At 37.5% G+C, this 17,718-nt stretch overlaps 1 non-coding gene across 1 annotated transcript; it reads right to left on the reverse strand.

Moving 5' to 3' along the window:
• Positions 1-1,190: 1,190 nt before the first annotated feature.
• On the reverse strand, positions 1,191-1,273 carry LOC116754828. Its single transcript, XR_004350166.1, has one exon.
• Positions 1,274-17,718: the final 16,445 nt, after the last annotated feature.

The following is a 17,718-nucleotide window of genomic DNA, read 5'->3' on the forward strand; positions in this document are numbered from 1 at the left end:
ATTTTGTTTGAACCCTTTTACATTAAACGTGTATAATTGAGTGGTTGTCATTTTCAGCCAAAAGTTAAAAAAAAAAAGTTTTATATTCTTTTAACACTTGAGGATATCTTATTTTAAACGCAGCTATAGTTTTTAATGAAAGACAAACAACATTCTTCCAGAGGGGAAAGAAAATGTATCTGCAATTAATTGGGCATTGGCACTTGGCATACACTACTTATGCCTTGACTTTTTTTTTTTTTTTAATTTATTTATTTAGTTTACTTTTTGCTGCGTTGGGTCTTCATTGCTGCATGTGGGCTTTCTTTAGTTGCAGCGAGCAGGGGCTACTCTTTGTTGCAGTGCTCAGGCTTCTCATTGTAGTGGCTTCTCGTTGCAGAGCATGGGCTCTAGGCTCGTGGGCTTCAGTAGTTGTGGCATGCAAGCTCAGTAGTTGTGGCCCGCAGGCTCTAGAGCACAGGCTCAATAGTTGTGGCACACGGGCTTAGTTGCTCCGTGGCAAATGGCATCTTCCCGGACCAGGGCTCAAACCCGTGTCCCCTGCATTGGCAGGCGGATTCCTAACCACTGTGCCACCAAGGAAGCCCTCCTTGGCCTTTATTTGCAGATAGGGAAAGGAAGTTGGACAAATAAGCAGAATTTTTCAGTTACTTTTCCAGGGAAAACAACAGTGCTGGTAGGTCAGCACTATTTCTGGTTTTCAGATGAAGAACCTGAGACTTACAGAGATTAAGTAACTCACCCAGGGTCACATGGCTAGTAAGTGACAGAGCCTGGTTGCTAATTCAGGTGTGTCTGATTCCAAAACCCATGGTCTCTCGCACCGTGTGGTCTGATGGTTCCACAAACTTAGATTCACAGCAGGTATTCCTAGGGCAGAGAACATGTATGTTTGAATTAGTTATAGCCCACTTCTATTTAAAGCTCCATTTTAAGTGTCTGTAGGAGCGTGCTAGGGCGGTAGGAAAGTGATTTTCTCACTCCATCATTACAAAATTACACTCACTGTAACGTTATGACAACCCACTTTCTCCTGTAAAAGAGGAGAATGGTAATATGTTGGCTATAGAGCCTTGTTCAGTAAACTCTCTTTAGGTTTGAATTATTATATCTAGAAGTAGACCCACAGACATTGTACTGTCATTACATGAAAAGAGCAACATCAAGGCTTCCTTTTCTCTTTTTTTCCTCAGTCTCAGTCGGTTCTCAGAACACACTCCATCTCCTGATTTCCAGGATGTGTACTGCACAGTGGTCACCTCATTGTCGACCAGGGCTCACAGTCACAGTGGCAGAGGCCTCTCTAAACCTCCCTCATCTCTAGTTCAACCCACTGTCCCTAATCTACCCAACCCCGGTCCCCTGGCCCTACTTCACCAGACACACTTTGGTAATCCTCTCAGGCTCCACGGCAATAAAGAAAATACTGTGTGTTCATCCAGGTGCATCTGGGACCAGCGGGGGACACCTCTCACACTCCAATTTCCTTCCTCCCACCTGGTGGGGCCTGGGTCCCCCCACGGACCAAGTGGCCTAGGCTTCTGCCTCTGGTCTGTGCAGCCAAGGCTATTCTATTTGAGTGTTCGAAGATTGATGATTATTACAGTTATGGTAAAAGGAACGTTGTTTTTTCTTGGGGGATTCTGGAGATCTTCTTACTGGGGAAAGGTCTCAAAGCCATTTATACTCAGCTGACTGGGTAAAGACTGAGATTAAGAAGAATGGATATGTCACAGCATCTTCTGTAAGTTAAGGTAAAGAGTCATGGATGGAACTAGTAAAAATCAGGACATTCCTTTGGCTTCCCAAACAAAATGTAACGTCTAAGTGAGCACTGAGGTGGTGTATCAGACCCAGGAGGCTGGGGCCAGGAAATGCCTTATCCAAGCACTGTCTGCACAGGAGTTTTGAGCCGGAGACTTAGTTTCTTCCTCATGATCTCCCCTCAGAGCCTCCTTTAGGTTTTCTCTTACCTTCCTCCTCTTAAGTAAAGTTCCCCCAGAGAGAAAGCCGTGCACATCTGTTTTTGTGAGATGATAAAAAGGAGCACTAACCATGACAAAGATACCATGTAGAAGTTGCAATGGAAACAGTTTAAATTATTTTTTCCTTCACTGATGAGAAAAATAGTTTAAGTTCATCAATCTAAAATTTCTTATTTGTGATTTTAAGTAGTGAGGGTATTTAATATAATATAAATAAGTAATAGATTTATGGTTATTTCATCTATATCCCTAAAAGTTTTTTTTTTTTTTTTTTTTTTTTCTGGCCTTGGCCGTGCCATGCGGCTTGCAGGATCTTAGTTCCCCGACCAGGGAAGGAACTCGGGCCCCCTTGGCAGTGAAAGCACAGAGTCCTAACCACTGGACTGCCAGGGAACTCCCTATATCCCTTAAAGTTTATATGTACAAGTGGGACAAAAAAATTGGGAGCAGGACTATCTCATGGATAAATGGGGATCCCATCACTTGTCATGAAATGATTGATTTTTTAATCTCTCCATTTGTTCCAATGTTTGTTTCTATCTCTCAGTAAAACTTAGGTAGGGAATAATATGGTGACAAATAAGAAAGATTATTATGCTAGCTATATGTAAATGACCTGGAGAAGTGGAGATCTGGAAGGGAGGATACCGTAGTTATAAAAGAGCACAGGGAACTGAAAAAGAAGTGAGGTTTTCAAGAACTTTAACCAAGAAAAACCTCAACAGGTCTTGATGATGGATCAGGCGTAGAGGATGGCATTATAAATAATGAAGTCAATGTGAGGCCAAACTCAGGGACTGTTCCTTGGGAAGTTTCACAGGAGAGGCAGTATTAAGACTGGCCTGGCTCTGACTGTCTTGATCCTGATTCTTCACCCTGTATCCATCTAATTAAATATTGCTGATGGGGATGTTAGCTCTTCACGATGCAGTAGTTTGTCGTTTCTCTAGGCGGTAGTATCAGAGAACCAACTTCTGTTCAATTCCTGCACCCTCATTTAAGAGAGAAAGAAGCCTGAGATGTGAGAGCTCTGAGGAGAAATGGGAAGGAAATAATGGATTCCCTGGCAAGCCTAGTCCCCAGAAATCCTGCACGAGCACAATCCTAACCCTTCTCCTAGGCTGATAGTTGTTAAATTGATGTTAGTGTCAGTTGGGTTGTACAAAGATAAAGGTCCTTTCTTGGAGAAATTCCAGTGAGAACTTGAGCTCATGTTGCCTGAAGCCTCAGCCCTTCTTCCTCATCCCGGTCAACGCATCTACCTGGTGTAAATATCTCCTGACTCATATTAGCCCCAGCTAGCGGAAGCAACTCTTCATTCTCACTCTGTTACTCAGAAGAAAACTGTGGGTAGGAAGTAAATCCCAGTAGACACACTAAACGTCTCCCCTCCAAACACATGCTAGGGAGACTCATACTTACATTGTTTGGGAGATACACAAACACTCACAAATATTGATAGTTTGGAAAGAAGGACAATTTGATGTTAAGATTCAAAATTAGCTAACTGCTCAAATACTCCAAGTGATTGCATATATGTATGTTGGTCAAAGAGTGCCTGGGTATAAATTGTGAGCTACTGAGTTGGGGTACTACTTGCTTAAGTATCTTACATTTTTTAGATAAATGAAGTACTCTATGCATATTGCTTAGCATATAACTAGCATATAGTAAGTGCTTTATCAATGTTAATTACTATTATTCTTACTTATAGTTTTGTTATTATTACAGTCTTTAAGACAATATACACCCTTTTTAAAAAGAATGAGGCTCATTTTCTAGCAAATGCTAAATTTTACTTTGCCAGTACTTTAAAAAATTATGCCAGCACTTTTATTTTGGGCTATTGAATACTCTTGAAGATATGAGCTGCATAGCTCCTTTTAAGAGAGATAAGAATTACTGTGGTCAGCAGTAAATTCCATTAAAACATAGTGAAATAATTTTGTGAATAATAGCTAGGTGACTAAATGTTTACTTTCTGATGACTATCGAAACACTAATATTTTCTAATCGTGTTAATATGCAGGCAGAAGTAAGAAGGTTAGGCATGAAACATTTTTTGGTGTATTTGCACAAAATATTATGTTAGCAAGTGAATTTTACATTATTGACAGATTCTTTTGGAAAAAAAAATAACTTCACTACTATTTGCCTAATTTATGCAGCACAGAGAACATGAGAGTTTTTTGAGAAATTCTCATTGGAAGAGAAGGCCATAATAGACACTTTAAGCAAAAGCAAAACACTTTTCTTCAAGTATTTGACATAACTGGATGAAAGTCTGTGGGAGTGAAAGGGAGCAGAGGAGGGAAGTCTCCTTAGTTATCCCTGAAATAGGATCCTGACCAAGAGTCTCAGGTAGGTGAGTGCCCTTCAGCTGACCTCTTATAGTCCTTAAGGCCAAGCTGTAAAATGGCTTGTCTTTAAGGTAAAAGCAATATCTTTGAATCCAAAATATATAAACAGCTTATACAGCTCAATATCAAAAAGCAAACAATGCAATCAAAAAATGGGCAGAAGACCTAAATAGACGTTTTTCCAAAGAAGACATACAGATGGCTAACAGGCACATGAAAAGATGCTCAACATCACTAATTATTCACTAATTATTAGAGAGATGCAAATCAAAACTACAATGAGGTATCACCTCATACCAGTCAGAATGCCTATCATCTAAAAAAAAAAAAAAACCCACAAATAACAAATCTTGGAGAGGATGTGGAGAAAAGGGAACCCTTGTACACTGTTGGTGGCAATGTAAATTGGTGCAGCCACTGTGGAAAACAGCATGGAGATTCCTCAAAAAACGAAAAATAGAACTACCATATGACCCAGCAATTCCACTCCTGGATATGTATCTGGAAAAAATGAAAACACTAATTCAAAAAGATACATGCACCCCAATGTTTGTAGCAGCACTATTTACAATATCCAAGATATGGAAGCAACCCTTGTGCCCATTAACAGATGAATGGATAAAGAAGATGTGGAATATTGCTCAGCCATTAAAAAGAATGAAATTCTGCCATTTGCAGCCACATCAACAGACCCTGAGAATATTATGCTTAGTGAAATAAGTCAGACAGAGGAAGACAAATACTGTATGACACTACTTATATGTAGAATCTAAAAAATAATACAAATGAATGTATATGTGAAACGGAAACAGACTTACAGTCATAGAAAATAAACTAGTGGTTACCACTGGGGAGAGAGTGGTAAGTTAGTGGTATGGAATTAAAAGATACAAACTGCTATGTATAACATAGATAAGCAACAAGGCTATATTGTATAGGACAAGGAATTATAGCCATTATTTTGTAATAACTTTTAATGGAGTATAATCTGTAAAAATACTAAGTCGCTATGCTGTACACCTAAAATTAGCATAATATTGTAAATCAACTATACTTCAATTAAAAAAAAATCTTTACTCTAGCCATATTGGCATTTTAACACACACACAAAGAAAAAGTGTATCTTTTAGTCCCCCTTTCTCTTTGTTTCTCATCATTTGTCCTAAAATGTGTTGCTAAGTATGAAAATATTATGATTATATATGTTATTTAATCTCTCAGACTTCATGTTTTTCCATTTCTAAAGTAAGTGTGTTGAATTAAATGCTGGCTAAGATCTCCTCCAGGTCTAAAATTCTAAGTTAAAGATCAGTGTTTTCCAGAAGTGATTGGTCAGTAGAATCACCTGGAGGCCCTTACAAACATACAGGTTCCTAGATTCAACCTTCAGACATTCTGATTCATTCATTCATCAAATGATTACTGAGGGCCTTGCATGATATTCTGGATACACAGTGATGAATGAAACAGATATAGTCCCATTCTGCCCCAGCCTCTACAGAAGGACTGAGATTGAAATCAGTAATCTGTGTTTTAAAAATGCTCTCCAGGCAATTCTGACAAGTAGACAGTTTAGAGAAGCAATGTTTCAGACCAAATGCAAACAAGAGACATTTCTGAGGGACTGTTTTAATTTTACTTGGGATGAACTCAAATCTACACTTTAGAAACACTTCTATTTTTCACTGAAAAAACCTTAAATAGCTTCTCTAAAACATGTGTGTGTGGGTGCCTGTGTATCTTACACTGAGACATAAATGTTAACAAGAAAACACACTTAACAGATGTAGTTATAGTATGCTAGTACTGGGTGAGGTTTTAGCAAATTAACATTGCTAGTTGGTACATTACTAGAGACACCTGCACAATATAAAAGAAATTAGTATTTGCTGTGGAATACTGAGAGTTAAAGTTCAGATAGCTTATGTAGATAAGTGAGTTATTCATTTTGAATTCTATTACTGACTTTGATTTGATCTTTGAGGAATCTTAATGCCTTAACTACTTTAATGTTCAACATTTGGAAACTTGCTAAAGTGTTTGACTTTATGACCAATGAATGCTGAGATTTACTAATAGACATTTTATGCTTGCTATGGTCACACAACTCTATTTTCCTTCAAATAATACCAGACTGAGAAGTTACCAAATTGAAATAAATGAAAGAATCCCTGTTTCTATGCTTCCAAATTATAAACACAATGACGATTTGACCTAACTTCAGGAAGTGTAATTCTAGGAGGCCACCATGATAAATGGTTAACAAAGGAGCTATGAATAGCCAACCCTTAACTGTTTGATCTGTAAATTAGTCAGAGGCTTGATCACAAGATTTCCGCCCCCCATGCACACCTACATTCCAATATGGCCAGTAAAAAAGAAAAAGATACCTTTCAAAGCGCTCCATGGCTATTCAGTGTAGTTTCTTTGTATCAATCAGGGTTGCAGCAGGTGGTTCAAATGAAGAGGTTTTACTGCAGGGACCACAAGCATGTGAAGGCCTGGGGAAGGGAATAATGAAGGGATGTAAAAAGCTAAAAGACCAGCAAAAGTGGGAAGCAGGTAAACAGCCTTGGGTGTAAAAATACAAGAGGAGAAAACCATAGCCCAGACTGGAACCATGGAGGAAGAGGAAGGGTCCATCAAAAGGAGCTGTAGTCTTTAGGGCAGAGTACTGGAGAACCCTCCCTGAAGCAGCAAGTAATACCCTTACCTCTCTCTCCCTTCCTTTCTACCTTCAGAATTTCTGCGCATGCTCCCCCAATGTCAGTTTCCTGGGGGCACTGGCAGGGCGGGAAGTGGTTAGGGGGTGTGTGGACGATATAAGGAAAACCCTCAGACTCTCTAAAAAGACAATTTATAGCGGGCATTTAAAACCATGCTCCATGCTTTAGGCATAGACTATTTACTTTGTGGATCCGTGACTGTTTTCAAATCTAAACTCTGTTTCTGATTCCACGTTTTTATTTTCTATGTTTTTACTAAATTCTATCTGCAAGAATTACATGTTTTTGTGCTGCCTCCTCCTCTCATTAGTTATTATGTTGTTATTAGTAAATTGTAACCAAGGAGCCAAATCTAATACACAAAAGATATTTTGGATTAGCTGTAAAGTGCTCCTCTAATTTAGGAAGGGTAATCCAGAATTTTACTTTGCTGATTAAAATAATAGATTAAATAAATACTGTATGCTAACACATATATATGGAATCTATTAAAAAAAAAAAGAAATGGTTCTGAAGAACCTAGGGGAAAAGAAAAAAAAGAAGAAAAAAAAGAAAAAAGAAAAAAATAGATTAAATCACAATTCAGTTTATGTGTGCATTCACTCTTATTACAGGCAGTTGGCTGGGCGGTTACAGAGCCTCTATCATTAGCGTGGGTGTGGGCCTGAGTCAACACACACAAAAGCTGTCTTCTTGAATGCTTGGGTAATTGAAAATGCCAAGACACATTTTACAAATTCAGCAAGGAAAAGAGTAATCAAACCTGGAGGAAAAATTGGCTTTGAGATGCTGCAAGATGAAACAGCAACAGCTCAAATGTCGTTGCCTAGAGGACAACCAGAGTTAGGCTAGCTGCCACTCATGTGACTTCACAAAAGGTTACCCAGAAGGGACAGCACACTTCAGGAAGCGCAAACGTCGTTGCCAGGACCTGATGTTCTTGGAGTGCAGTGATATAAAAAGACCAAAGGCAACTTGATCCAGAGTGATAGATTGAACATCATATAAATGATTTGCACATTTAGAAAACAGAATCCCTTTCCCAAGAAAAAGCTTGAAAAAGAGAGCATCGGAACACTAGTATCACAAAGAAAGATGCTGGTTACTAGTTTTAAAGGGTGATTTAACGTATTCGTGATTTTACAGTGGAAAAGCTAAAATTTCCAGTGTTTCATTTCTTTTTCTCACGTGTAGAAGTCACCAAAGGTGTAAGGTGGAGGTGGGCAGTAGGAAAGCCCATTCAATTCCATTCTATTTGCAAGTTACAATTTAAGGTAGATTTTGGCCATTTGTGTATTTGCACCTATTTTCAAGTAACCTCAGTAAACTTTATTTCACAGTAATTTTATTGTGAAATAATTACATTGTGAAAAGTCTAAGGCTTGATTCTAAGTTTGCAGCAAATATGTGTTTCCCCTTTCTTAAAACAATGCTTCCATCCTTCACTCCCCTCCACAAAGAACCAAATGGCTTCTCATTGCCAATAAGATTGTCACATGATAATGTATTTACAAATTAGTCTGTGGTTTGGTTCTCTTTACCTAAACCCACTTATAACCCTCGCACTCCACACACACACACACACACACACACACACACACACACACACACACGACCAAGTTTGTATTTTTTTTGGCATAAAGGTCTGTTCGGGGTCTAAAACAGACACAACTTGAAAATAACCTTCTCTCTTTTTTGAAAGCCTGAATTCATTGCTAAGGCAAAGCTATGTATCAAAGCCAAGGAGGGGAGAGAGAGGAATGACTTTGAGAAAGGCATTGGTGAGAGGAAAATTTTCCTCAGACTGTGGAAAGTGAGTTCTCTGAAGAGAGTAGCCCTGTACTCCACTCTCTAGAGGTGATCTGAGTTCAGAGGGAAGAGTTGTATAATGGACCTCAAGCATTGGGCTTCCCAGTAGAGCAACAAGTGAAGATTTTTCTCAATTTAAAACTAGCATTAAATTCCTTAACAACATGTCATAGACAACTTCTGATAATGTATGAAACTTTGGTTACGAGGGTGTGTGGTACACAGTCTTAGGAATCATACGCTCTTTCAAATCTTTACTTTTTTTTTTTTTTTTTTTTTTGCGGTACGCGGGCCTCTCACTGCTGTGGCCTCTCCCGTTGAGGAGCACAGGCTCCGGATGCGCAGGCTCAGCGGCCATGGCTCACGGGCCCAGCCACTCCGCGGCATGTGGGATCTTCCCGGACCGGGGCACGAACCCGTGTCCCCTGCCTCGGCAGGCGGACTCTCAACCACTGCGCCACCAGGGAAGCCCCAAATCTTTACTATTACTTGACAATAAATTATGTATCCTTAGTGAGCCTTAGTTCATGCTTCTGTAAAATGAGGGGTTAATACCCATCAGGCTAGGTCATGAAAACTAGACATTATGAACAATATGTGGCACATAATCGATAGAAATAAATGACTTAGACTTAACTCTGGAGAGTTATAAAATTCTCTTGCACACAAAATTCCCTCAGCCAACAGTATTTACCAACTTCCTCATTCTTTCAAAAAACTCTTTGGGTCAGTTTTTTAATTATTATTGTGGTAAGAACACATAATGTGAAATCTACCCTTTTAACAAAATTTTAAGTGCACAATACAGTTTGTTAACCATAGGCACAGTATTGTACATCGTATTTTTTGTACATCGTATTTTTAGAACTCATTCATCTTGCCTAACTGAAACTTTATACCCATTGAACAGCATTGCCCCCGTCCCCAGCCCCGAGCAACCACCATCCTGTTCTCTGTTTCTGTGAGTTTGACTATTTTAGATGGCACGTATAAGTGGAATCATTCAGTATTTGTCCTTCTGTGACTGGCCTATCTCCACTTAGCACAATGTCCTCAGGTTCATCCATGTTGTCACATATCACAGGTTTTCCATCTTTTTTAAGGCTGAGTAATATCAATATCACATTTTCTTTACCCATTCATCTATTGATGGTCATTTAGGTTGTTTTCATAGCTTGGCTACTGTGAATAATACTGCAGTGGACATGGGAGGGCAGCTATCTCTTTGAGCAACTGATTTTCTTTCTCTCAGGTATATACCCAGAAGTGGGATCACTAGATCATATGGTAGTTCTATTTTAATTTTTTGAGGAACCTCTGTACTGATTCCGTAGGGGCTGGAGCATTTCACATTCCCACCAGTATTGTACAAGGGTTCCAGTTTCTTCCCATCCTTGCCAACATTTATCTTTTTTTTTTTTTTTGATAATAGCCATCCTAACAGGTCTAATGGTATTTCATTGTGTTGGGTCAGTTTTGTGAACTGCTTTTTCTTCTAGCCCATAAGCCTTCAAAAGAACAAATAAACAAATAACAAAATAAACAGTATTCACCTAAAAGTTAGTTCTTAACACATTTTGGATCACAAGACCTCTTGGAGTATCTGATGAAAGACACAGGATTCTCTTACCAGTAAAATACACACATACAATAAATAACACAAATTATTTCTTGAAATGATGGACCCCAGATACATATTTATGAAGGCCAGTTTAAGGTCACTTGCCTAGATTAAGTGATTCTCCAGCTTTTTCGACACCTAATGATTTAACTCAGGGATTAGCAAGTGTTTTCTGTGAAAAACAGGAGGTTACATACTTTCACCTTTCACCTAGTCTATTGAAACTGCTCTGCATTTGCACTCAAAAATTGTTATAGAAAATACATAAACAAATGAGCATGACTGCTTTCCAATAAAATTTTATTTGCAAAAACAGGCTTTGGGCTGTTTTGGCCCTTGGGCTGTAGTCTGGCAATCCATGAATTAATTATTTCAAAGGATTGAATGGATTGCAGTAGTTAGGAACTGGGAAACTCTTGAATACACACATACACAGACACACTACAAAGGCCATACAAATCCACAGTAAGAGTAGCAGCAGCTATATATCCTTTCCTCTGGAATGCCTAAGATGGGATAAGATGATCTTCCCTCTCCTATCATATTTGATAACAATCTTTTAATTTGCATCTGATGGCAGCTGGTGTCTTCTTTCAGTTGTTTTGGAACATCACCAGAGCTATCCGTTAGTGCTTATCAGTGACATAAGTCATAATATATTTATGGGGAGGTAGCAAACTCTCAGGATTTAGTACACATTTCTCAATACTTAATCCCACCTTGTCTTCTTAAGGACAAGAGGCCTCTTTAAGGAATCTGTTCAGGGTTCCATTCTATTGTCTATTATTACTGTTTCTAAAATTTGTTCTTGGAAACCACTCTTGATGACATTCACAGTAAAATCCTCCAAAAACTGTAGCAATGTGAGTATAAATTCTATACAGTAAATGTCTGTACATTTAAACATCATTGAAAGAAAAACTTGCAAGCATCTTGCTGATAGCTGCCAGCAAGTCTTCATGAAGAATAAACATTGTCAGACTAACCTCACCTATTAGGATAAAAGTCCCAGGTAAATCAAGAAAAAGAGATAGTTCTAATTTATCTTGGCTCTCAGAAGGTTAGGTGATTCAGTTGTATGAGGCAATAAATTTAGAAAATGTGGTCTGGACAGCATAACTATTAGATGAGAATACAAATTGCTAGAGGGTCAAAAAATAATACAAGGTGTTTCAAAGTCAGGTAGGAGCCTAGATTTTTTTTTAAAGTTTTATCACCAGCCTAGATAAAGAAATAAAAAAGTCAACCCAGACAGTGTCTTAGAAATAGGTAAGTGATTTAAGAAGAAATAGAAAATCTAAATATACCCACGATCACCAAAGACATTTAATAAGCAGCTTAAAATCTAATTCCTATTATCCTGTCCCCAAATATACTGCACGGTTTTACAGGCCAGTGAACGAAGCATTTGAGGAAGACAATCTCTAGGTTATAAAAACTGTACTAGAGAACAGAAACAATAATTTTCTTATGACTTAATGGTGCTAGAATAGCCTTGATCCTGATACCTAAACCAGATCAGGATAACATCAGAAAATGACAATCACATGACAATAATGCTTATGAACAAAGATGATAAAATTAAAAATAAAACATTAATAGCTAGAAAAAAACTTATCTTGAGCAATTTATGTTTTTCCCAAGAGTATAAGGACAGTTTAACATTAGACAATATATTAATGGAATTAGCCTCATTAAAATACTAAAAGGGGAAAAAGAGATGATCACCTCAGTGGATACAAAAAAAAGCATTTGCTAAATCAGCAATCTATACATGATAAAGTGGGAATTGAAGGGAACTACCTTGTTCATATACACCAAGCTCAGAAGTAAGAAGGCTGGACATTGTTAAGATGTTAATTCTTCTCTACGCAATCTCTAAATCCAGTAAAGGCTTTTTCATAGAACTTGACAAGTAGATCTTAAATTCTAGATGGAAGAGAGCAAAAGGGCAGGAATAGCCAAGATTATTTTGAGGAAGAACAAAGGCAGGGCTTCTCCCTGCCAGACAGCTAGACTTAGAAAGCTGCAGGTCATTAAGACAGTAATTAGCATTAATGATTCTATTCAGGTAGCTTCTGTAAAGCATCCAAGATTTATAGCCCAGGAGGAGGTGGAAATTGAGCTAGGTTTGGAAGGGAGCCTTAGGAATATTGAAAGACTTAGCCCTAAGACTCAAAAGGTAAAATTAGGACGGTTCATTCTGATGATAATTCTAACAATACTACATAAGCAATAATAAACAGGTAAAAATAATACTTTTCAAGTCTCTTCAAATTTAAAACAAAGAAAGTTAGTTCATAGCTCCCGCTCCTTTCCACTGACATAAGCACCTGAGATGCCTTTTAAATGTAGCACGAAGAATGTGGTTAAAACAGAATTTCCTTGAGGTGAGATATGGAAAATATACTAAAGATTTATGGAGAAAGAAGCTAAAATCTCCTGCTGGGGGTTTCTTCAAAAATCAGATTGACTTTAGTCTGTCGGGAAATTTGGGTGCTCAATTTACTAAAGGTGTTGAAATTCATGTTTTGCTACATCAACTATTTCTAGTTGTGTAATTCTGGGAATAACGTGAAGATGCTCTCTTATGGGGAGATTGAGGAGGGAATTGAGCTGTATTAATTTATATGCATTGTTTCCTCTCTCCCCATGAACTTCTTTCACTTCCCCAAATACACACACAGATGCTTTCCCAAAGTAACTATCTGCTCTCAATTCAGCAGCAAACGTGCCTCCAAGTACTCAGTTAAAAATCCAATTAAGGAGTATCATTGTCATCCCTGCATTGTGGAAGTTCTAAACTCAAAATATAATAAAGGAAGAACAGTCGCCATTTACCTAGGAATGTACTTATGTATTTTTAGTCTCATTAAATTCAAAGTAAACTGTGGGATGATCTATGAAGGATCTAATAGAAATAATAGACAGGTTTGAAACAAAGAAATGAGTCAGATGATCATTTAAAATTTGCAGTGAAAGTAAATTTAGTTATACAGAAAAGTCACCTTTATTACTATTATATATAGTCAATGCCTAGTTGGTTATGTGTATAGACCATGGTCTTAACTGTGTATGGTAAATTTTTACCCTTATGCTGTGTTTCCTTGCCTAGCCAAGAAGTTCTAGCTCACTTTTCTTAATTACTGAGAACTTCGTAAGGGATAAGGTTGTTGTTCTCAACAAAATATGTGGTGCATTCCAAAATTATACTGGGATATCTATTATTTTCAGATAATTGAGCGAGCTATTCTGTGCAAAGGAGGAAGAATCATACAAGGAAAGTAGTCTGTGAGACTCCCAGGCTGTGCATACGGTCCGCTTCTGACTGAAAGGCAGGCAGATGGTGAGAACTGATCAGTAACTGAGCCCAGTCATCAGACATGTGAAGAGCAAGCATCTCTTTTCTCACTGAAGCAGCCCCAGTGACCGAGAAATGCCCTCTCCCTACAGATTACACATTCCACGGTTTTATTTCTTTAATGGTCGTTCAGTAACACTCATTTAACAGATATTTACTAATCATTTCGAGTGAGCCCTGCTCTATGCTGGGACAGGTTTATAACGGTAAACATCCAACTGACATTTGTTGAGAAACTTTTCTTCTCACTTTAGCTCAAGCATATTCCCTTTTGCCTTTTCCTCCTTGGACAGCGAAAATAATTTACCAGTAGTTTCTGCATAAAAGCTATTCAGATGACATAGGCAATAACTGTCATTGCTTATTCTTCTTTACACTGGATTTGCTAAATGTGTTTGAAGAACAATAAACAAAATAAAAACAACATAAACCCAAACAATAAGAAAAGCCCACACGCCTGATGCTTGGATGTATGTCTACAGATGGGAAAGGAAAACCTCATATGCATTTTCACCCCATATGGAAGGTGTTAAATATATAGTATTCATTTTATAAACATTCACTGAGTTCCTACTATGTGCCTGACACTGGACTAAGTACTGAAAGTATAATGGTAGATAAAACAGACTGCTTGGAGCTTAAATTCTATGGAGGGACAAATAATAAATGTACACAGAGGTATTGTGGGGAGATAGCAAGTAACTGGGAGAGGCCACTTTAGTTAGGCAGAAAGCTTCCTTCTAGAAGGTGACAGCAGCTAACACAGTATCTGACTCACATTACGGAAACGTTCAGGATGCTTTAGATCAGTCATCCAGTAAATATTCTCCTCTGTTTGCTGTTGAACTTTGTTTTCTTGCTCGATTATAAATGTTGTTATTCAGGTCAGATAAACTAGACCTACAAGCAAACAAACAAATACAAATGAACAAAACCTGGCTTCTTTAGAGAGCTATGAAAAAGGAATCCTGCAAAAGCAAATAATGATTCTTTTATTGTAAATATTGAAAAAAGATTCTAATATTTGGTAATTCTTTCGGGCAGAACATTGAATTCTGTTACATTTTTGCTTCCTTTAGATCAGTTATAATGTTATTTGGGGTCACGGATCCTTTTGAGAATCTAATTAAGACTATGGCCCCTCTCTCTAGGAAAATGCGTGTCTATTTGAACCATAGGGTACAATTTCAGGAGAGAGACATTCTCTGTCTCAGGTCACAAACCCTTGAAATTATTACCAAACATAAAACTTACTTGCTAGATGTCAAAATGTCTTATAAAGTTGCAATAATTTAGTGAGTATGATTCTGGTACAAGAATTCAATAGAAAAGAATAAAAGTGAAGAAAGTCCAGTGCATACTTAGTATTTTAAAGGCATCTGGAATCAATGGAAAAAGTTAGATTTTTATAATAGTATGGTGAAAAGTAACTAATAACATGAAAACAAATATTAGATTTCTACCTCAAACCACCCACCGAAAGGAATTCTTGCTGAGTAAAAGATTTAAATGTAAAAACTAAAATTATTAAAGAATTAGAATACCAAAAATATAGGTGAGTATTTTTTTATCACTGGGTGGGAAAAATCTTTCTAAGCAGAGATCACAAGAAAAAGAGTGACATATATGATAAAATGTGTATTTTAAATTTTATAACAGCACAACAAAAACAGACACACCTTCCCCCATAAAGGCCAATTTAAATTGTAATGTAATTAACAAAAGTCTTTAACCCATAAATAAACCTTTAGTGTAAATCAACTATACTCCAATAAAAATTAAAAAAATAAAACAACTGAGAAATATATATATATATATTTTAAAAACCCTTTACTAATCCTTATATAAAAAAATGAAAGTACCAGATGAAAAATGAGCCAGAAATATGTACACAATACTTGACCTCAAAGCAAGAGGTCAATATACGTTGATTAAATGAATAAATTGATGAATTGGCAGAATGTAAATGGCCAATAAACATATGAAAAATATGCAATTATATGAATAATTTCAAGAATGAATATCAAAACAAAATAGGATTTTTGACCATCAAATTGGCCAAGATTAAAACAAAATTCTGATAATGCCTGTGTTGGTTAAGAGTACAGGGATATGAACAATCATACATTCCTAGGCATGTAAACTCATACCTTCCTGAAGGAATATTTGGCATTATAGATCAAGCACTTTAACACAGGAGGCAGAATTTGCAAATTTGAAACTCCATTTAGTAGAAGTTTCTCCAACCTTCTATAACAATAAAAACAACCCCTTTGAGCATCTTCTGGAAAATTCCTTTCTGAAAGTAAGTATGAAAAGTCCACAGAGCAATGTCAGAAAAGCTTGTGGCACATACATGCCTTTTCTCTCTTTGATGGATCCAGTAAAATGTCCTACACCAAGGCAATAGCATTCAGAATCTGTTTCTAAACTGGAAGATACAATGGCCTTTTCTTTCTGTTTTCTTCCTTCTTTTCCTTTTCTTCTCTTTCTCCTTCAACTATATTGTTGGTGGTACATTATTGTTTGCAATTATCTGCAACCCGCCTCCCCCCACGCCCCCCACCAAGGTTATATACACATCCCCACCCTGTTAAACTCAGTAGTGGCTATGTAATTGGCTTTTGTCAACAAAATAAGGGAAGTGCAGTATAACGGATCTGAGCAGAATCTTTAGTAGCCAGCTGATAGTTTGCCATGCCTATTTTTCCTTTGCCATGAGACAAGCTACGTTCCTAGTAGAGGCTGCCTGGTCAGATGTGAAGATAATGTAGAATCAGCACTAACGTGGATATGTAGTGTGAGCAAAAAATACATCTTTCTTGTGTAGAACTTCAAAAGGTACAGGGACTTAGTTAGTATAGGCTGTTTCAGCCGATCCTAAGAGGATTGTGGAGGAGCCTGAATTTGAATATTATCTCTGCCATTCACTGGTTAAGTTCAAATCTGGGTCTGCTCTTACTATGAAACGTTGGCCTTAGTTCTGTAAAATGGGATTACTAATGGTGTCTAGCTTTTAGGGTCATTATGAGGATTAAATAACTTAAAAAAAAGAATAAGTTGTTATTTGTAAAGAATAGTACCTAGCAAATACTAAATACAGTATTAGTGTTTGTTAAATAAATCCGTGTGTGTGTGTGTGTGTGTGTGTGTGTGTGCGCACGTGTGCAGAACAAAGTCTAGGAAGGAATACAACACAGTATTAAGTTACTTTAAAATGTTTCCTCTTTTTGTTTAGCCACATCTAGTTTTTCCTCAACAGGCATGTATTTCTGGTGTAATCTAAAAACCTATTCAAAAACTCCTAACTACTTTGCATTGAGAGTCTGTTTTCAAAAATTTGTACTTTAAACAAAATGTATGCCTTAGTACAATTCCATGACTTCCACAGGAACATAGCTCTAATTATACTACGAAAGTCAATAGAAAAACAGGTGTCAGTATGCGGAAGTTCTATTAACAGCAATTTTCTGGAACCACAGAGCTGGCAACACTTGTAGCCAAAATCTTGAGAATGAGGTAAAATAGTTAACTGTTGTTATGCACATTTTACTTTGCATGCATGCTCTGAAAATATTTTGTTTTCTAATATGACTGAAATTTTTCTCCTTAAATAAGATAAAGTTGTCCCCTGCTTCTTTGGGCCAGGCTCAAAAGTCAATGAACGATAAGCTCTGGCTTCTAATATTACAACCATGGGGGAGACAAATCATTGAGGAGCAGCGCTGCTTTTGATGGACAAGGGTAGGGGTGAGACCAGGTCACTTTCTGGGATTGTTGTCACTGCAACAACCTTGCTGCCTGTATCCAACCCCTTTTATTTGCTCTGGCTGAGAAGAAGCCTTGGCAAGGATTT

Source organism: Phocoena sinus, chromosome 5 (assembly GCF_008692025.1).
Source record: "Phocoena sinus isolate mPhoSin1 chromosome 5, mPhoSin1.pri, whole genome shotgun sequence".
Taxonomy (NCBI): Eukaryota; Metazoa; Chordata; class Mammalia; order Artiodactyla; family Phocoenidae; genus Phocoena; species Phocoena sinus.